This window comes from Zootermopsis nevadensis, unplaced genomic scaffold (assembly GCF_977971745.1).
Source record: "Zootermopsis nevadensis isolate Lab colony 2312 unplaced genomic scaffold, Znev_1.0 Znev_ptg000010l, whole genome shotgun sequence".
In the NCBI taxonomy this organism is placed as follows: domain Eukaryota; kingdom Metazoa; phylum Arthropoda; class Insecta; order Blattodea; family Termopsidae; genus Zootermopsis; species Zootermopsis nevadensis.
In genome coordinates, this window is record NW_028259142.1 from 17807107 (window position 1) to 17830120 (window position 23014).

The 23014-nt window shown below is 38.4% G+C and overlaps 1 protein-coding gene across 5 annotated transcripts in view; it reads left to right on the forward strand.

The window, feature by feature from the left end:
- Nucleotides 1–1005: 1005 nt before the first annotated feature.
- LOC110836320 (NACHT and WD repeat domain-containing protein 2) overlaps nucleotides 1006–23014 on the forward strand; it is a 227011-nt gene continuing 205002 nt past the window's right edge. For 3 of the 5 annotated variants that reach the window (XM_087346677.1, XM_087346678.1, XM_087346673.1), the window contains exon 1: nucleotides 1006–1163. The gene's annotated coding sequence lies outside the window, so the exon portion shown is untranslated. The remainder of the gene's footprint in view (nucleotides 1164–23014) is intronic. The other 2 variants (XM_087346674.1, XM_087346676.1) reach the window with 1 other exon arrangement.

Consider the following 23014-nt stretch of genomic DNA (forward strand, 5'->3'; position numbering starts at 1 on the left):
GACACGGTGACGTAGTCATGTCCAGTCTGTTTCTGGAACGGATTGTGCTGTCAGATTATCATTATATGGTTTCTTAGGTTCAGTGCTCGTTTTCTTGAATTGTGGCACTGGATCTTTAACACACGCAGCGAAGCACGTTCTATGCATTTTATCGACCGTCTCCTGAGGCCCAACCTCTGAATTTATGTAGGACGTGCGTCTTGTTTGTGCCAGTTCAATGAGTTAAAAGACTAACGGAATGTGATGTCTTAAGTTCTTTTTGACGAAAATTTATTTTAAGTTGTCCTGTGATGGCGTTGGCAAGAAAACATGTAATAGAATTTTTTGTCACCAAACTTCGGAAGGGACAGGATATGGCTGAATTGTTCTTGAGGATTTCCTAAATTCCTGGAGAGAGATGACGCGATAATAGGTCCGTTATTCCCGCAGTTTTATTGTTCGGCGCTATGGAGCCTAACCTTTACAGTTGAAGAGACGTCGTTAAGTAAACAGAAAATACACACCTCCAATAATTTTACATATATGGTCAAACAATTGCTTTTGCTGCTATTAGACACAAGGTCATTATGTTTGGGTATTACTGTTAGTCACAAATATTGAGCAAGAAGTTCTGGGTAGATATTTCCTTTATAGACTGTGTTTCACGGGCGGATGCGCGATAATGACCAAATAAGCCCATTTCTGCTTTATGATAAGAACAGTGGACTAACGCATTGTACTTTAGTGCTGGAGCTGTGTTTATTTGATATGAGGACCTTTAGAATACTAGTGTTGACGCTAGGGGTGAAATTCACTTTAATTAGAGAATTTGCAAGTAAATTTGTTTACTACATTTTAATATGGGCCGCTAATGAAATAATTTCTCTGGCACATGAACTTTACTCGCGTCGTTATACCAGTCACACATAGATCAAGGCCGTGTTCTTTTTTTACTAATTTAATAGCCAAAATATAAACAGAGTTATCTTTCTCAAAGCTCTTGGCTGCGAGCATCTCTCCGAAACGAGTGCATCCTGGAAGTTCCCACAGCCGCCACTGTATGACGCCACCATCGAACCTATGTGTAAATGTGTGTTAGTTGTGTTTGCACCAGAAAGGGGATCGTACGTAAACTTAGAAAGCTGCTTTGTGACAACTACCAGAAGTAGTAAAATAAGAGACACGTGAGTCAATAAATAAATATTTTATGCATGCATGACAGTCATTGTATTAGATTTGGTTCTTGGAAATTTTGCTGTGGTCTTGCATGGCGGGCTGCGATTAATCTGTTTCGTAGGACAGCTACCTGTAGCGTATTTGGAAAACAAAACCTACAAAGCAAACTGTCGACTGTTACAAGATAGTTGAACGTTTATTAGCCATTGTCACCTTTATTTACCTTTATTGAATTAAACAAATATATTGTAGACCTAATTCATTGTCTATAAACATAAGTTATCAGTGTACCAAGTACTGTAGAACGTAAAACTATTTACTGTTGATTTCATTCCTGATATGTGGTCTTTATTTTGTAAACATATTATTTGTTATGATAATTCTGAGCCTTAAAAATGTGGACTAGATTCCAATATCATACATAGGCGTATAACCTTCACGAAGATGACGGTAATAGTATACAGGTCTCGCGCTGTTAGTGAATACCGCCTATTTCATGTTAACTGCTAGATCAGATAGGTGTCAGGACTTACGGTACTTACAATATGGCAGCTAGTACAGTCAACAATAATTATATTCACACTCAAGCGATACATTTCCCATAATGGATTCTTTTGGGTAAGGGCTGGTAACTGTAAATCGCAAAAAGCCAATTGTCAGCGGCTTGAATCAGAATAAGTACGCTGAAGTTTTTAAATGCATCCGATAAAACTCGTGTTCAGACACGGTTATATGTATTCACAATAATGTAATTTTGTTATTTCCTTTCGATTATTGTACGGCAGTGTTAATTCTAAATAAACACAAAGTTTACATTTCAGTCTTTTCTAAGCTAGTTTGTAGGGAATGTGGAAATAATATAAAGTGTACTAGCAATAGCGTGTGGCCCGTCAAAGTTGACGGGAATACAAATTTTATGTTAAATATTAATACGATTTACAACATTATCGTTGCATAACGAATTTAAAACAGAACCCTTACAACTATTATTTTTAAACTAAATTAAATGTGAAAACACAAAACTGACCGCCAGACTTCAGAGTCCGAACTCCCGCCAGACCCCACCATAGGTACTATCATAGCCGCTTTTGCATTTGTTGCTACCAGAGTCGACACCGTCAGAACTCAGTTTCTTCCGCATCGAACTGCGCACGCGTCCAGTCAAGCGTGATTGAAATTGGCTGTTGTATTACTGATAGATTATAATTTTCCCATAATATTGTGTGAATTTTAAAGTGGTAATTATGCTTCTCATTTACTGAGATAGGTAAAATAATCTTTTGAACACAGAATTCACTCCGAAAGGGTGAAATATGGGACAAATTCATGTGGAAGATAAGAGCCCCATTAATCACTGGTTAAGTGTGTTATAGCCTACTAAGAGCTTCCGAACTTCCGACACCCCGTAAGGTATAACACCATAATTTCCGCCTGCTGTTAAATCTGGAAGGACAGCTATTAACAAGGGATGTATGCGGAGTTGAAATTTCCTTACAGTTTTTCTGTGTTGGCAGCCTTTTGGCGAATTCTTTTGAAACCGGTGCCCAATTTATGTCAGGTGTTCTTACCAATAAGAAGTTTCGCCAGCTGCCCCTTCCTCGAATCGCCTGATAGACTTAATGAGATCAGGTGCTGCTCATTTTTGCACATTTTTCAGTGCTTGGCTTGTATGTGGTTATGTTGGAAGCAACACAAAAGTCACTAATTTAATTTGTGAGACTGATTTATGACTGTGATTTTATATATTTCACGGGTGAAAATAATCGGTAATAAGAAGTATGAGGGAGAGAAAATAACGTTGTTTTCTTTTGCTGGGTAACCGTATTTCTTTAACTAATCCAACTACCATTCGACGCTACGTAGTTTACGCTGCTGACATCATCCTTAAGTAAACCACAGCGAAAGAAGTGGCGTACAATAGAAAGTTTGTATTTTTATAATATTTTTATCTTTCCCCAACAAGTCATCAGCGTAGATCAAAAGCTGATGTGTAACATTCAATTCCAATCCCTAATTATTTTCTTTGGCGTTCTAGTGGTGTGTTTTAAGGCAAAGCTGAAAAGTAATGGTAATACAGCATTTCCTTGTTTCAGACGAAAAGTTCAGCTATACAAAATTTTACGTTTCGTATAAACATTCACTGAGAATGTGGTGTAATACTTTTCTCATATCTGGATCTCGATTTTCTTGGAGCCTGTAAATTAGCTTATGTACTCCCATTTTCTTAATCGCCACGGTGGTCTAGCGGTTAGAACGCTGGCCTTGTAATCCTGGGGTCTCGGGTTCGATTCCCAGCGGTGCCCGAATTTATAACTTGTGTTGGGCAAGGCCGTAGTCTAGGCAACACGGAGTTTTCCTCCGGGGGCTTCCCCGGTTTCTCCGTGGCATCCCAACAATTACTCCATTCACACACAGAAGAAGGCAATGGCAAACCACTTCTGGATCATCTGCCAAGAACGCATATGAACAGGTCCCAGTCCGAGAAAAGGATGGAAGGATTCTGTTCATATGGACCTGTCGTCAGACAGAACACTAAATAAATAAATACACCATTTTATAATATCTAATGAATATAGTAGTAATTGATCAGTAATTGATCTATTCCAAATTTATGCTGATCATTCCAAATAATTTAGACTACGTTAGATATCAAGTTCTGACGACGTCGAGAATGAAAATTTCTTTTGAAATGTTGCCCCGTGTGGTGTGTTAGAAGTAGATGTGATTAATGTATCCATCATCAGAGCGATGGATGAGTCGTTGTCATGACCAGACAATACGGCGCAACGTCCCAAAAGACGCTCGTTTCAGTTTACGAGTAGTCTGCTTATGGAGAGGAGTATGTTGAATAGTTTTGTCTGTAGAGACATAAATGAAGAAAATGTTTCCTAAGAAACGTTGTATCTGATGTGGTTATAATCGCAAGTGTATATTTGTAAATGCTAAAAATGAGAATCAAGGCCAATTCAAAATGGAAAATTACAAAGAACGCATTTCGAAAATATACTTCCTTGCTTTCGTTTAATACCATGAGTCGTTATTAAAAAACAAGTAAAGTATTACAAACTTCGTTTCAGCTGTTCTGGAGGAAAGCTGTAGGGCCTAGTAGTACAAATGCACCTGCTGTTTTGTATTGGACACCACATGTCATAATAAACAGTGAAGTTTATAAATATTTCACCAGTGAAGATAGATTTGTTTCATAACTTAAAGACATGTTAAATATGTCATTCTACGACCGAGTCCGGATAGAAGGAGAGGAATGTTGTCACGATTTGAATGACAATTATTCAACCTCTTTTGTTATGCTTTCTTTGCAAAATTACATAAATGTAAACATAATGGGGAGGTCTCTGAAACTACCAGGGGTGGAGAGTTCATGTTAACCATCTTAGCCCAGGTAACACATCGAAAGGATAGGTAAAGCAAAACTGTTTGGTAAGACGAAGTTGGGTTAGGCTGCAGAAAGTTAGGCTTCGTATCTAGAAACCAAAATTTGCAAAGAACACACATGGACAATGTTTATTCCGGTACGGACTACACCCTTGTAGTCGCATTTTGAAGTTTTAAGTCTAGATTGTTGGCTCGAATTGTCAAGAGACGTCACGATAGTTGATTTACACTCACGTTATCAAATACGGAAAGCACGAAGAGCAGAAGTTTTAACCGTCTGTTCATGTTACCAGCATGAAATTGAAGACAAGTGTTCGATTCTTTCATTCCGAAGCTGAGAAGAATGTCACGTTTTCTTTAATTTCCAGGAAAATGAGAATGTCTCAGATCTGATATCCTCTTCATAACTCGACGCTAGCAGGAATCTTGGACCGGAATGGTTCATTATGTTCAAAGAAATTGGAGTCTAAGTTGTAGGACGTGGAACACAGGCTACAACATACTCTACCTTATTGCTAAATTTATCTTCGAGTGTTAGTGGCAACACCTTGTTGTCTGTATTTGCTTTGTGTATCTTTTAATTGCGCGGAATAAGTCGCCGACACCGGCGTAAAATGGTGTTAGTCCACAAATACAACGGAAATAAAATGGCTGCTGTAAGAATTGTAGGCCTATGTAATATTACTTGTGATTGGACAAAGCTAGAAATTCAGCCTTAGATTTATGTCTGAATGTCTAGGCAACACGGAGTTTTCCTCCGGGGACTTCCCCGGTTTCTCCGTGGCATCCTAACAATTACTGCATTCACACACAGAAGAAGGCAATGGCAAACCACTTCTGGATCATCTGCCAAGAACGTATATGAACAGGTCCCAGTCCGAGAAAAGGATGGAAGGATCCTGTTCATATGGACCTGTCGTCAGACAGAACACTAAATAATAATAAGATGAGGTGGTCTAGCGGTTAGAACGCTGGCCTTGTAATCCTGGGGTCTCGGGTTCGATTCCCGGCGGTACCCGAATTTATAACTTGTGTTGGGCAAGGCCGTGGTCTAGGCAACACGGAGTTTTCCTCCGTGGCATCCCAACAATTACTCCATTCACACACAGAAGAAGGCAATGGCAAACCACTTCTGGATCATCTGCCAAGAACGTATATGAACAGGTCCCAGTCCGAGAAGAGAAAAGGATGGAAGGATCCTGTTCATATGGACCTGTCGTCAGACAGAACACTAAATAATAAAAAAAACTTGTAAATAAATCTGATGATGATTGCCTCCTGGTTTGTTGTGCCGCGTAGCCTAGTAGACGTTTACCGAAGTTGCAGAGGTGCTTACTGCCCCCATCATCATGAGGGATTCATTACCCTGATAATGAAGGCAGCAAGCACCTCTGAAATGTCGGTAAACGTCTTCCAGACTACTCGGCACAACAATCAGGAAGATAACGATGTTTATACTCGCCGTGAGAACCTCAATTCTCGCCAAATCAATATGATTCGAAAATTATTTCTCATTTCATAAACATTTAGGACATGCATCGGTGAATTTTACGAAGTCAGAAGCCGCATCACACATGATAAGCCTACAGATGTACATGAGTATTAAATGTGTGAAAACGGCAAGGTGTGTGTAAAGGGACTGTGCTTCAACACGAACTGTCTGCAGTTGCTCAGACCTGCTCTGGGAAATATGGGCAGAAAGACGGGCGAATAACGAAAGGAGCACAGAGATGCTTAGATGAGTAAGCGGATGAGACGTGAAGGAAGGAGGAGCAGCTTTTAGACCTCTAAATCTTGTCCTAAGTTCCGTGCAGTGCTGATTCACATCAGCTACATCGATCAGGAGTGTTGGCTGTCTTCAGTTTCGCTTCCGGACGAGCGGGATGAGACGTTAAACACTGACTTTCTTTAAACCGGGGGCATTTTTGAAGAAATGGTCTAGTTACTTTCACTTTACAAAATTTTCCCAGTGCCATGCCTGGATTACAGGCTTTTTTATCCTCATTAGCATATACGTAAGGCTTTCACGGGGTCAGTCCGAAGAAAACTGTCTTCTTTCTTATCCTTTTTCCACGGTTTAATTTCTTCTTATTATTATTATTATTATTATCCCATCTATTCACCACTTTATGGGGTATGTACTTCTATGTACCCGAGACAGACCTTGTCCCTAAGGTACATAGGGCAGCAGCTATTTCCGGGATACATTTTGTTTTTAATATGTATTACATGTATTATATAATTTTATTTTATGAAAGCGTCTTTCGGATGATGTGTGAAGTTCCCAAAATGACGGTCGTCTGCAGTTCCCTGACGTCGTGTTCCCCCGGGATGTTGGCCAAATATTTTCTGAGTGACCTGGAGACAGTTCCTGTTGCTCCTATAACTATTGGGATTATTTTTGCTTGAACTTTCCACATTCTCTGTATTTCTATGAGAAAATCCTTGTATTTCAAGATCTTCTCTGCTTCCTTCTTAATAACATTCCTGTCAGTCGGTATTGCTATGTCAATTAAGAGGCAAGTTCCGTTTTTGTTTCTGATTATAATGTCTGGTTTATTATTTGTGATTGTTCTATCTGTTTTGACTTGTTGGTTCCACAAAATAGTTATTTGGTTATCTTCACTTGTCTCCACTGTCTTCGGGATGTGTTCATACCAGTTCCTGCATATGTTAAACTTGCCAGCACGGGGCATCCGGACATAACGTGATCTGTTTAGGCACCCAGACAACCGTTACAGTTTTCTCATTTTAGGACAGTTTCTGTTCTATCAGCTGAAACATATTTTCTGAATGACCTTGGTAGCCAATACAGAAATAGCCACTTAATGAAGCCCGTTGAAGGTTGTCGCCAAAAGCCTTCCATTTCGATCGCAAGACAGGCACAGTAAACGAGGGACAGCCGCGAGCCAGACTTTTGATTTTAGTTAGGTGGGGTGTTTGAGAGCAGGTGAGTAGGACAATATTTGACCTGAGAGGGGTGAAGTGAGAAAGGGACGGAGAAAAATTGTACAACGAAGTGCTCCATAATTTTCTCTATGTATTATTGAGGTGATCAAATAAAGGAATATGGGATGGGCGGAGCCTATCATCCATCGCCCTGGTAATAGAGGCAGTAAGCACCTCTGAAACGTCGGCCAACTTCTTTGTGAGCTTTTTTTTAACTTTGAAGGACTTTTATAATAATCCAATGTTTCTGAATTACAAGATTCGGGTGGTGAAAATTTGAAATGTTGGCAACTGGACCATGTCTATTGATGTTAAATTTTCGTAGCAACTGTTTGGCAGCCCTGGACCTACACTGGTTTCTATCGATTTTAGAGGGGCTTTTTTTTTTACAAGAAGATAGATTCGCGTCATTTCGACGTGCATACTTGTTTTTGTATGTACCTCAGATCTGGTGCATTGCGTCTGTAACAACGCAAGAGAAAGGACATTTAATTGTCAAGGGACAAACTGAACCGTAATGCATCGTGGAGTGAAGGACTGGGCAGCTTCTTCTCAACCAAGACTTTGACTAAACCATTAATTATAGGAGGCCCTTCAGTTAAACTTACCAGAATTTGTTTTGGAAACGTATGCTTTAATTTTTAGCATCTGATTCTCTGTATTTTTCACCGTGTTTGCTTTTAATTTACTTCTTCCGTCTTTGAAGGATATGTTACAAGCGTGTAACTGAGAATGGGTTATAATAAACTCACTTCTTACAATCTTCATATATCTGATCCGTCTACCTTTTTGCGTGTGAATTTGTTTTTATTTTATGATAAATATAATTAGGTATTTTATGACAGTGTAATTATTTATCCCGTTCAAATGAGGGTGTTTTCAAACACTTCTTAAAAGCTTAATTTCGGCGATTATAACCTGCTGTTGTCTCTCGTTGTTGAAATGTAGGTTTTAGTTTTATAAAGTGGTCATGGAACTGTCAGTACTTTATAAAATATAAATTTAGTTTTCTGTCTTACTTTATATTTTAAAATGTTCTAAATGGTCTTATATACTGATGCGTATTTCTTGTTCGGTTCAGTATTTGTGGGACACCGTATTCGTTAGCTATGCGCTGTCAATAAGGATGGAAGGAAAGAGTGGAAAATTGTCGCGATGTATGTACTGTACTTGTTGTAGTTGTGTGAACAGCTCAATTTGAAAGATTCGTAAATCCAGTTTCGGAAGAAATAAAATCACCACTGTGTGGGAGGAAAACTCCAATACCGTGACTTAAACTTCTGTCACCGACATGCAATACCAACAAATAAATTAAAGTAGTTTTTAAATTATTTGTTGAAAAGGAAAAGCGAGATACGGCATAATCGACGTGAGAATGAAGAGATTGAATGTAAAGTAAGAGGAAAAAGTATTCACGAAAGACTGATGTGTATAAAGAAAGACGGGAAACTGGAATGAAAACAAATTGACAAAGGCAACGAGATAAAGAAAAGCTGACGTAAAGGGAGAAAGTGGAGGGGTGGTTAGAAAGCATAAGTTCAAACAGAGGCAGATGAACGAATGAAAAAAAGTGAAATGCATGGATGCAAGAACAGAAACTTAAGGAACAAAACAACTGAAACTTAATGCAGTTTTCTCACCAGGGAAGTCCAGGTTCAGTCCTAGGTTAATTTATGTGACGGAGTAGCATTGCACAAATTGCTCTCTGAGTACGTCAGTTTTCCTATGAAGATCAACATTCCACCCATGAGATATGCGATGGGTCTCACCTGCCAGAACGTTCTCGAATCTAACTAGGATATTCATTTCTGACACTGCTGGAATCTAAGTAAAGAGGTCGACCTTAACATCTGTAACGTGTCGGCCTACAAATATGACATTTTAATTGCATGCATTCGATAGTAGGAAAGTTCTGGCAGCTTGACAGACAGATAACTCAGCGGTAGCACGTACGACAGTTATTTTTGGTAGGACATTGTCGTTTTCTCTCACATTATTTCCAGTTCATCATATTTGATCATTTACAATTTGAACGAATTTAATTTTGGTTAGTGTAGGAACAGAAGTCTTTATCTAATGCTTTACTTAAAATTTATTTACGAATCACATTAGGCCTTCAGCCGTTACTAGAAGCAGAGCTAATATGGTGTAGCCTGTATTTAAATAAACATAATAAAAATTTATAGTCGCGCGATGTTAACGTAAACTTTGAAACATTGGAACTTATCGACATTAAATGCACGTCAAGGACAGAGCAGCTTACAGAATTGCGAAGAACGAATGGGAAACAAATGTTAACTGTTATGGAATGTATCTTCCCGTCTTCTTTAATCTAGGGATGAAAACGAATTCGCACGAGTAGATGAGACCAAAACATTAATCCTGCTGACACTCACTCATGCAGACGAACATGCCTTGTCTGTCGCTGGTTTTTTGTCTTCCCTTTGAGACTGTTTATATTAACATTTTCCGTTTTTATCACAGCGACCTTGTTTTAATTTACGTAATTTTCTGAAGGATGGAATTTGTTCTGTGTTTCTTTCTTATTTTAAATTAGTGAAGGAATTAACGTGCACAGGAGTTAATTACCACGTTCTAACGGCCATTCCAATTTATTTTTCATATGGAAGAGAAAACGTAAAAACGTATTTCGTTTTAGATAAAGAAGAATTGACTGGAAAGCTGCAGTGCCAGGATTACATGTTATTTACTTTGTTGGTGAACGTCATTGATAAACGATTACCGGTATACATTGTATTAAAAGTGTGACGAAGTTTTAAGTAATATTCCATGTAACACTCCTATGCAGATATGTAGATGGGGGTCACAGATTAATGGATGGGTCAGAGGCGAACATATGGGTAAATGAATGTGAGTAAATGGATAAATGTAGAGGAATGTTCAATATTCATGCGCATGCGCTGGTATGTACAGGCTGCTGTTTTGATGGATGGATAAATTGATGATTAGGTTGATAAGTATACACGAATAGATCAATATACTATACATATTAGATAGATAGATAGACGGAATGAATGTGTTGAAAGTTTTTTGGGTGGACGGATGGATAAATTGTATAAATTATATATATCCATAGAATTATATCTGGTTGAGTAGAAGATAGGTACGCAACAGGTAGATGGATAACTAATAGATACGTATTAGGTAAATAAGTGGATAAAATTAATATGATGATGCTTATAATATAAGCAAAATTGCAGGGATAAATAGATTACGATCTAGATACGATTAGTTTCCCAGTAGTAGATTATGCTTGTTCCTATTGGTCACTGATATCCTAAATTGTGTTCATCACTAATTTCGTTAATAGCCTCTCTATATTTAAGTACGCCGTGTGTTAAGATGGGTTGACTTCCGGTGGAACAATGGCGGAGGAATGTGCTGCTTGGGAGTGAGGTAGTGGATTTGTATCTGCAAAATTATAGAGTTTAATGTGCAATAGATAAGTATCAAGGTCGATGGTATAACCAGTAATTGCGGAGAACGTCTTTCAAGAAACTGAGTACTTCACTAGGGCGCGTCTTCCCGCGTTTGTTTAAAATTCACTCGTATAAAATGCCACAATAAAGCAAGCAAGTTTTTAAAATCCACAAAAGAAGATTCTGCTCCTGATCGTAATTACAAAAATATTGTGTTAAAACCGGAGGTCAGAGGCCCATTAACAGGAATACTAAGAAGTTGCTGTGTTTTATTTCACCTGGTGTGGTAAGTCGAATCAGGCAAGAGTGAAGGGGTGGTCGTGTTTCCTCCACAGAATGCCACTGTCACTCTGGTGCTGAACCTTGAAGGGTTAGTGAACAGTGAAAACAGGGTGCAAAGTTCTTCGGGGAAGAAAGACGAAACATTGGGTGATAATGGTTGAAATTTGCCGGGGGTTGGGCTTAAGCAACAGTTAATAGTGTGGTCTGCTGTAAATTGAATTACACCAAGCTCTTCTGAATTTAACAGGCGATACGGTGACTTAATAGCACGCCTTCACACACTTAGGAAGTGACGTGATCTCAGATGTGTCTGTTAGCCTCAAGAAACTTGACATAGATATGGCAAGCCTGTGTATCAAGCACAAATGACTTGACAGATCATATACATTTTCCATGCCAGCTTTAATTTGAATAAACTTTCTTCTGTGTGAGATTTGAGTTCTTGGCGATGGTGAAAATTTTGATTGTGCTCATATGGATAATGACACGAGAGAGCCATGTAGATGGTGACCAGCCACCCTCTTCAGGTTATATCCAAACATTTTTCTCTTACTATTATGTTTTCATACCAACACATATTTTAATTAGTTGGATTAGAGTGACAGAATGAGCCGGGATAGCTCAGTCAGTATAGTGACTAGCTACGGGCTGGACGGCCGGGGTTCGATCCCCGACGGGGGCAGAGGATTTTTCCCCTAGCCTCTGCGTCCAGACCGGCTCTGGGGTCCACCCAGCCTCCTCTACAATGGGTACCGGGGTCCTTTCCCGGGGGTAAAGCCGGCCGGGGCGTGATGCTGACCACTCACCCCCATCTAGTGCCGAGGTCAAGGAAGAGAGGAGCTATACCTCCACTCACCCCAAGCGCCTACATGGCGTATAGTGGGACAAACTTTACTTTTTTTATAGAGACAGATTCCTTTCACTGATCTCAAGACTCCAAATAAGTTCGGACCTGAAAGGCCATTGGTTCAAAACAAGTTACGCCTATGACATATTTAATATGGAAAGAATTAAATTTAATTGAATGACTATTATTGACGTCCTTCTAGGCTCACTCTTCAATGACTGATCGACTGTACGGCTAACTTATAGCGGTCCTTAGGGATTTTCTATGCATTGTTTACTTAATATTGGTAGGACGTGTACGGTAAGAGTGGCTGTGATGAAGTCGAATATTCATGCAGATGTAGGCAATAGAAATAACGTGATTATGAATTGCCAAAATGATAAATAACCCTGGTTCTTAAGTTTTCGCGGTCGTGATTCTGAAGATGGCTGTCTTCTGGATTGTTGCGCCGTGTAGTCTGGTAGAAGTTTACCGACGTTACAGAGGTACATGCTGCCTCCATCACCTGGGCGATGAGCACTCATCTTTTACCGTCTTCCTCCTTGCATTCCGTTGCCCCTTTCTTTATCTGTGGTTCAGAAAACTTCAGGAATCGTGTTTGGAACCCTGCTTTCCGTCATTTTCTTGTCGGACGTTGCGCTGCGATGAAATACTGTAGTTGAGATCCCGAGTTCAGAAATAGCGGTCGTTACAAGCAGCAGCAGCGGAACAAAACAACCGCTGTATCCGTGTCTGTTCAGTTTTATGTCGGAATCCAGTTGTTATTTCTCTGCTAAATCATGGCAAACGGTTCACAGGAATGCGTTTTCATTACACATGTCAGTAATTCGTCAAGTCTCGAAACTCATGTATAATAGACTATGCCATTGAGTTTATCAGCAGCAAAAATAACTTTGTAGTCACCTCCCTTTTATGATTTCGATGCGTGTGGAGTAAATAAAACGGGCGATGAAAGTGGAAAGCTTAGTTCATAATGAACCGACAGTTGTAGCAAAAGACCTGTGAAATTCTAAACGTCACTTGTCACAACTACCAGCAACTGTCGTATGTTTAATGCCTCTTTAAACATTTATCCACTACAAAGAATGCTATCCATATCAAAACTCAGTATACCTTACATGTCTACCCCAAATGAACAACATTTTTCGCCCAGAAGAGTATAAAACAGTCGATATAACAACTTAATTTTCGAGTAGTCTCTCTGCCTGCATCTTGATAATGAACAGCGAGTTGTCGGCGAAATTTTGTTTTGGCAGTGTTTTCCGATCCCGTATGTCACATGAATGACTACCTTTCGTAAGTGCGGCAGTGACATAGTAGCGTAGGTAATTGCGTTGGACATGTACTCAAATCCCAGTTGTCTCCTGAGACTTAAATGTTCCTCAGAAGCTGGTTTCTATACCAGTACAGTTCCACAAGGCAACAAAGTTTCATCGTTCGGGTTCAAAAGGTCACTAGAACCGGACGCTGACCTCGCTGCTGTACAGTCTAGTGTGTTTTCACAATGTTCGAATTAACTTGAGTAAATTCGGGTGTTCATGGCATGCGCTGAGTCGTTTGGTGAAGCGGCAGTGCTTCTGTTAATTTTTTGTCGAGAGTTATCAGTCATGATATCGTGATTGAGGCTTGTAGATTCTAACAACAAATTCTCGGGTAAGGCGTTATTTTCGTGGCAAGAAGGGCTTCAGTCACTGGTAATTACATTTTGATACATACTATTCTTACCAACTGCTGAAGATATAAACCTTGGAGCTGAGGGATCGTCGTTTAACTGTTTTAAGAATTGATTATTATCAAACCTACCATGAGGATTGTTTTGGTAGTAACAATTTATGATCCAGCTTATTAAAATTTTTCAAATTAAACAGGCGTAATCAACGACTGCATTGATCGCTGTGTGGTCTTCTGACTTGCGATGTCGAATGGACTTGTAGGTGAGTACCAGCGTTTCGGAGGAAGATGCTGTCTCCATCATTAGGGCTGTCCACAAGTTCACAGAGCCTCACAACACATAAGACCACGATCGATAACTTCACCGCCGTGAGAATTTCAAATGTCAGTCACTATTTACTCTAAGGTTTTTCATACACACCAAGGGGCGTTTATTTACCAGTAACGCTAATAATTTGTATTTCAGAGACACCCTATCGAATCTTGACTGAGTTATCTGCTAACCACTCACGCCGTTGTTATGTGTCCCTGTTAGATGTCGGGAAGTATGACTTTGTGGAGTCCTTCGAAAAAAAATAATATTTTTACTATTTCCAGAAATGTAATTTAATGCATAAGGTCAGAATATTATTTATGAGTCTCGTTTTTTATTGTCAGGGTTAACATAAAACATTTAAAAGTGAAACTATACAAGTAATTGTTTTTTATCCTATTACGTAATGTAATGCGCACGTCTCACAGATTCTGATGTATTCTGATTAAGAATTAATTCTGAGACAATTAACCTTTCAGAAACATTGTGGGCTGGTGAATCGGCCCAGTGCAAGGATTTTATATACATAGGACAACACATCGTACAACAAAATGTGCATACACACGTGCTCTGAACACGATAACCATCCTATTTTTCTTCTGATAATACGAAATGGGCCGCGAAATCATATTATACAATTATAGGCCAAGCATGGCAGTTAACATAAGTAATTACATATATATATATATATATTAATAGTGTATAGATACAGAATATCAAAACATAAAATTAAAGCTATTATTACCTAAATGAGACACTCTACCTTAAGCTTCTGAATGGTTATCTCAATGTATTAAAACACTAAACCGAATCCTGTATTGTTCCCCACCTTTCCTTTACCTGGGACTTGTTATTCAATATAATCGCAGTTGCCCTCCATATCGTCATTGGTCTCTTATCATAATCATCATGGAAGCAGCAAGCACCTCTGAAACGTCGGTAAACTTTTGTCAGACTCCACGGCAACATTCTTAGAGGCAGTATTCTTAATTATGGATAAATATTCGTTGTTTTATTAAGGTCGCTTAGATTTTGTTGCCCTGGAATTTTCGACTCCAAATAAACTCTTTTTATGGTATTAAACCTGATGGAGTGTTTTGATATTATAGCTGGAACGACATATAAGAGAAAGAAAATACAATGTTTTTCTGTGCTCTAATCGTGTTATGGAGGAGCCATCTTCATCTTCCAGGGCTTTATGATCTCTAACTTTCTCATAACTGGAGACATCCATGGTGGATTAAATATATGTTCTGCCCCACTGCATGCAGGTCTTCAACGTAGGCTTTTTGCAAACTGTTCTTAAAATGCCTTTCTGCGTTCGTTCATTAGGCGTAGTCATATAATTTTAGCTCTTTGCCTTGGCATTCCTAGTCGTTCCATCACTATCAATCATAATTCGCATTAGTTTCCTGAATTCGTATTTGCAACCTCCTAAGAAATCAAACTCAACCTCGTAACCTTGTGTTTTACAATTCAAAATACACGTACGAGCAAGCTACAACAGCAGAGCTGATATTTCTGTCTCGTATTTGGAAGGCCAGTGATTCTACTCTCGACCCAGAGACCGGGTTTTCTGAACGACGTTTTTGCATTCTCTCCTCAATCTCTACACGGATAGTACCTAAAGATAGATAATATTTGTTGCTTGTTCAGTAGCTCAGAAAATTGTTTCGAACATCTTGTTTGTGCTGTTGGTCATTAAACGCCAATACAAGATATCTGGCTAGCTATAGAAATAAACTTGACCGAAAGTAATGCCATGCCCGGTACCTAAAATTATGCGAATTGCCAGTAACTAATTTTACTAAGGAAACTAGTCGTTTTAGTTTTGTAGTCCCGTATGCTATTGTAATTGGTCGCCGTAGAGAATTATAAGTCATGAATATTTAACGGCACTGGTCCTGAAAGCAAGTATAAACCTAAAAGTTGAACATCAGCGTAGCACACAAGTTTTTCAAATGCATTATTTGTAGTTTCGCAGATATCATTGACATTATTGTTAATTAATTGCAGAAGGAAAATTATTATTGAATTAAATTGAATATCACAATGCACAATGATGCATTGGCTTTGCTTGTAAATTGTTTTCTTAAATATGTACCATATTGGAAATTATTAAAATAATAGATGTTAACGACCTAATTTTTTATACCAAGTATTCACACGACGAGCTCTTTCTTAGAAAAATGACGAATTTCCACATTTTTCATCATGCAAGCGAAACAAGCAAGCATCATGATTCTCAGATGTAATGCTACTTTTTTTGTTTAATAGACGGTTCTTTACGTAGACGCGCTAATAAATTGTTTAGAAAGTAGATAAAAATTATTTATGTTGAGGAAATAAACTTTTAAATTTCAAAAGAACTGTCATTAAAAATAACAAATTGATCGCAAAAGAAACTGCGATTTCAACATTATTTGAATGAACAAAGCGTTTAAAGTCAAGGTACCTGTTAAGCTAATAAAATAAATTGTCCATGTTATGGTAGTTCAGCTGAATATTATTTGTTGGTTTTCTTTGGCAGTACATTAAATTCGCAGCTTATATTATTTCCTGTCAGTATGAGTTTCTGTCCTGTTCCTCAGCATCTGTTATATGCAAAATAACTGTATGACCTTCGATTAAAATGTTTGAAGTCTACGCTGTTCGTTGTTCGTTGAAAGTAATTTTGATTTATACCGATCAGTTGCTTTCCACTTTACACAAACACCAATTTGAAGTTTATAACATTTCTTTAAAATGTCTCAGAGTATACAAAATTGGTAGCATATGAGTGAGATTTGATCTCTTTATTTATTCCAGCTATGTGCTTGATTATTTATGAAATGAGACAGAAAATAGTATGATTTGAGATTTTCACGTGGTGAGTCTGAAGATGGCAGTCTTCTGGGGTATAACGCACTATAGTCTGGTAGAAGGTTCCTAATTTTTCAGAGGTCCTTGCTGCCTCCATCATCAGGGCGACGAGGAATTGCTTAACTCGCAACCATCTTATGACAGGAAATATCCGTTTCGTACAAATTCCGGTAAAACTTCAGTTTGGAACAAAAGTATGTGAACTGAGCAAAATACACAAACAAGTAACCAATTTACCACCAAATTCTAGCTTTTACTTTCCACTTGTACGATAACAATTGTTCACTTATGAAGCACAATGAAGCAGAGATTATTCCCGTAAAATCTGGGGATCATACAAATTTTTCTGTAACGACAACTATTCATTTAAAACATCTCCAGTTTTAGACAGACCTCAGTGTAGCTGGTTAAATTAAAATTGCGGTCACATGCTGAATATCAGGACATTGGTTTAAGGTAGGCCGTGACAACCGTTTAGTTTCCCATTCTTTTCGTTTTATCTAATTTCATATTATTCGACGTTAAATAAACATTGCAGTTGTGACAGAGTCCGTAAATCGACAAACTCTACTGGCAAGATGTACAAGTTTCGTGAAAAACCGTTAGTTGATTCAAAATTTATTAGGGGGTGGATGGACGCATGGAAATAATACCATACACATATATTTCTTTGTACTTCAAACTTCCTCTTATTTAAATAAGCTAACATATGTATTTTCGTCCCCTAACGTTCTTCCGTCCATTCTGTACTTCGATTTATACTTGAAATTAATCATGCCCGAAGCCTCGGAAGTTTATTTTGCCACACACTACAGATTGCTATCAAAGCAGAAAAGATTAGCACACTGATGATTCCTTTCGTTTTGTAGAACTGAACACTAATAAAGACGAGCTCGAGGAAAACTCATATATCTGGGTGTGTGTTCTTGCATGCTGAATGGTAAACGCAAATGACTAAGAGCCATGTGGTACAGAAACTATAATGTGCCCACCACTTCTTCAGTTCTGCTTAAAACCGAATCTACAGGATGATTACAAATGTACGCACTACTTCATCATTAAATGATTTACAAGATGGCTGTCTTCTGGGTTGTAGCACCGTGTATTCATCGCCCAGGTGATGGAGGCAGCAAGGACCTCTGAAATGTTGGTAAACTTCTACCAGACTACATAAGACAGAAGACAGCCATGTTCGTATACAGGCCGCTGAGATAACCTTAGATCCTGTTTTAGGTGTTGTTTGCACATAGTTTATAAAATTAAAGTAGCCTGGATTAGGATATAACTGGATCAGATCAGGGTTTAATAGCGGTTTTTTGAACAATGTAATGAACGTTTTTAAACCAAAAAGAAGCGAAATTTTGCGATCTGAACAACTGTAAACTTTCTGACAAGGACCTTGACTTAGTGAAGTACAGTTGATTCATTTAGTTAATAACAATTTGCCTGTGTTACACAGCGGGATGCTGCAATATGCATTCTCTATATAAAATCTGGTAGCTATTATCTAGTTAATAAATTATTTCTTATGGAGAAGTGTGCTAAGTGGGAGTTCTTGACTAATATATAGTACAACATTTTACCCTACGTAATTGCCATCGACTGCACTGGCAGGAAGCTGATGAGGGTACAGGGAGGCCAAACTGTCAGAGAAAGTGCGTGATGTATGAGTTGGCTGGAATTTCGTTTAACTTTTCAGCTGGGGATAGTCGACGAGATCCAAAATTAATTTATCATCAATTTAAGACAAGTAGAAGAGCAGGGCTCTGTTCCATGTTTAGACGCTTCACTTCAATTCATACTGTCAAATCTAACAGTCTTCATCATTTTCCGCAACTAATCACATTCGTGTTGATAAACTGAAGGAAGAAAGTGACACTTTCGACAAGCGTAGCTTTTGCCTGGACTGTGGACAAGATTATAAAGATGTACCTGAATGCGTTCATTGCAGTTGTACATAATCTTGGTTCACTGTAAAAGTTTTGTTGCACAACTGATCGCATTCCAGATGATCACACTGAATGCACAGACTCAAAGAGCGTAGATGGTTGTCCTGTGGGTTACAGCGCCGTGTAGTCTGGCAGAAGGCTACCAACGTTTCAGAGTTTCTTGCTGCCTCCATCATCAGGACGATGTGTAAGCGTAGCTTTCTCATTAAAAATATTCCATGCTTTTAAATGTTTCAAACAGAAAGTGTAAGTCGCGAGAACGAAGAAAGAAAGAAGAACGGTGAAATAGTGTAGGATAAATTTCTGGCTTATGTGATTTTAATCTTAAATACGCAATATTTTTGTATAGGAATAAATGTCTGTGTTTAAACGGAAGCTTTTCTAAAACGGAAAAGTGTTCAGACACCATTACAGGCAGGTTTTACTGTATTTTATTCCCATTATTTAAAGCAAAATGTAAGGCAGTCATTTCAGATTTTTGTGGGGTGAAATTTGGTACTCTATGTTTACTGTTAGGTCATTGAAATGTTGAGAGTTGTTCTACTGGTTAAGACATTTTTTTTCCTTAATTCGACAAAGACATTTTTTTCAGTGTGTTTACAAAATTTCATCATTAGTCCTGATTTAAGTAACAATTAAAAAAGTGAAGAACTTTGCATCTATTTATGTAATGTGCATTATCCTTTCGTATAGCCTATGCCTGAGTTTCTAAATTAGTCCTTTACTTTTACTATCAAATTGTTTTATGTATTTTTCATTAGATTCATGCGTATTACGTGCCTCGCCAACTTTCCATTGTATAGGTTTACTATAAAAATTCTTATCCCTCGACAACCACATTTTATGGACTCAAAATTTGTGACCGATAGAGGTAGTGTAGTAGGCATACGAAGGTCGTGAGAGGAGAATTGTGAATAATTTACGGTCTTTCCCATGTCTTGTAGCGGATCTGTCAAAGTGAAGGCTGGCTCTCGGATAAAGTAATTCAGATATTCGTTGTCAGAACATTTCATTGGCATCTCATAACGGCTGGAACAGTTCCTTAGAATGCCAAGCCTGTACTGCGATGGGAGGTCAGAAAGTAAGTTTACAAGTTCTTGAAGTAATATACTGAAACCTTCACTGGATAACACGTCATTATGTGATTCGTAAACTATTTTATGCAGTCATCTTGAGAATTGAAACTTACCATAGCGTGGGCTTAGTTTTTCTGTCGTCTGTACGTAGGAATCCGTGTCCTGTTCTGAAAATCATCAGTTTCCTGCCTACTTTTCATTTTTATGTAAGTTCTTCGATAATTGTGTTTTGTCTGTTTCTTGCGATGTAGCTGGATCTTGCAGACCAGACTATAAAAATTCCATAAATAGCCATTCATGATGAAGTTATTAATGATATAACAAGTTAGGATATGTATACATAAGAAGCCAAAATATAATTCTGACAAGCTGATTGGATCTGTTCCAGAAACATATCTGCGTCTTATCGTTCTTCAATATTGTGTCGGCAGTTTTCCTATAAGTACAGTTGAAAATTACATTTGCGTTAAATGAACAGATTTTTTGGGACAGATAGTGAAGTTTTGAGGTGGCAAATGAACTATAAGCATGCCACAATAAGTCTGTCTGTGGTCTTTCAATAATCGACTTGCTTCTGAAGAAGGTGGGAATATGCAGCGAGTTTTGAAATTTATATACAGTAATTTTTCGCCGGCCACGTACTTCAAGTATCCGCGGTTTTTCATTTGTATTTTGTTTTGACAACCACGGTATTTGATTTCATGTTTCTGCGGTTGTTAATATGTACACTGAAAAATTTGTGGTTTCTCCACCGACTTCTCTATTTGCACGTGACACGGCTATAATAGAATCCGAAACGAGTTTTTAGCTTCCAGACCGCTGTTGCTGTTAGCGGTTAGAACGCTGGCCTTGTAATCCTGGGGTCTCGGGTTCGATTCCCGGCGGTGCCCGAATTTATAACTTGTGTTGGGCAACGCCGTGGTCTAGGCAACACGGAGTTTTCCTCCGGGGGCTTCCCCGGTTTCTCCGTGGCATCCCAACAATTACTCCATTCACACACAGACGAAGGCAATGTCAAACCACTTCTGGATCATCTGCCAAGAACGTATATGAACAGGTCCCAGTCCGAGAAAAGGATGGAAGGATCCTGTTCATATGGACCTGTCGTCAGACAGAACACTAAATAAAATAAATAATGTGCCCATATTTTATGCTTAGAGGTATTACATATATTTTATGTTTGATGAAGCAACTTCGTTAAACATTGGAGCTGACTGTGTTCTGAGTTGTAGCGCCGTGAAGTCTGGTAGAAGTATACTGAAACGTCGGTAATATTCTATCGGAATACGTTAAGTAACAACCCAGAACACAGCCATCATTATAAATAAACCGCTTTACCGTTAATTCTGAGAAGAATTTGAGTTTGTTACAATCTGAGCTGTAACCGGTTAGGAATTTGGAGGAATCCAGAATTCGGATGCAGTTTTTCTTTTGTTATATTCTTCTCTTCGCTTCGTGTTTCGGGAAGCAACCGACGGCAAAGCGAATTGAACATTGCATTAATAATATCGGAACACAGCGAGGCGTCACATGTACAATCAATAATAGTCTGTAATCTACATTTTGGGCGAGATGCGAAATTACAGAACCGGAGCAGCGAAGGATATATAATAATATTATGTAGATGAAATAGTAAATATTATTAGACCTTATTTAGAATCGGCCAGTGGTTGGTTATAATTATTATTTTATTTGCTTAGGGAGATTATATGTGTCCGTACGCTTGTTTCATCTCCGAATCTACTCCACGAATTAAAATTTTAAACTTACACGAAGAATTTAATTTCAGCCCAGTATATTTTCTCTAAATGAAGATAGAATCGAACTCTTCAGGTATAATGTTATTCTAAAAACATTTTACCGTGTAAAAAAGACAAATTATTGATGCTACTGAGATATGCATTCCTGTTTTCTATTTGGTAGGTTCTGGTGATTCAGATCATGCCTCGGAGACCGGTTATCCTGAATGACGTTTTTCTTGGTTTTCCTCAGTCCATAATGCTAGATACTGCTTTTAAATAAGCTACTTCTGCCTTTTTCAAAATCCTTCTGTATTTACCATTTATCACCTTTTCCACTGATCCACTATTCTTTGTAACCTCTGTAGTTGTAACAGTGCTGGTGATTAACCTAAAAATCAGTTGATCTCACACCACATAGTCCGTTGCGGTTCCGAAAGGACCACGGTTCACAGATTGACAGCCACTCTTCTGGAGAGTTGTACAAACTTTCAAGTACACATACGAACAAAACTGAACCTGAAAAGTCGTATAGCTTGAGGTCTTTGAAACATGAACTCGCTGCTTTTCTGTTTTCGCTGCAGTTGCCTTTGAGTATAAAAACAGAGCATTTCGAGTTGTTTATAACGTAGTGTACATTGAAACAAAGGGATGCTGGTGCTTATGGTGTGGAAAATTTAAAGCCACGCTCTGGCCTGTTGCAGGCAGAGTATTTCCCATAATATGACGTGTGTTGCTGGACAAGTAAATCATGCCATCTAGTGTAGATTTACGTATTGCATGCAATGGTAATGGATTCAACAGCGTAAAATTAATACTTGATAATCGTTATCTCTTATTATTTTAGCTGCATAAAACATCAGTAAGCCGAACAATTATGTTCATATTTGAGATATTATCTACATTGGCAACGGGTGAGAGAGGATGGGAAATTTAATGTATATTATTTGTTACCTCTTGTGGATAAAAATATCCCTGAAATAGCGATGTTTATAAAGAAAGAAATATATTCCAGAAATTTATTAAATAAGCTTAGATCTGTTTTAAAGTGAAGAGACTGCTTGGAAGTCTTTGGCGTAGATGGGATGAGAGGAAATGTGGACTTGATATAACTGACTCAGAATAAAGACATCTAACAGGCTCCTGTGAGCACAGTAACGAACTCGACAGGAGTCTTAAAAAGAGGGACATTTCTTGATTAGCAGGCCTAGCTTCTCAAGAATGACTCTGTTCCGTGGAGATGGTTAGTAAAAAGGGGAGAAGAGGTGCTCACTCTTTAATTATCTCTGGTACTACGACTCAAAGTTTCAACATCGCTAATTTGATGTGATTCTGAGC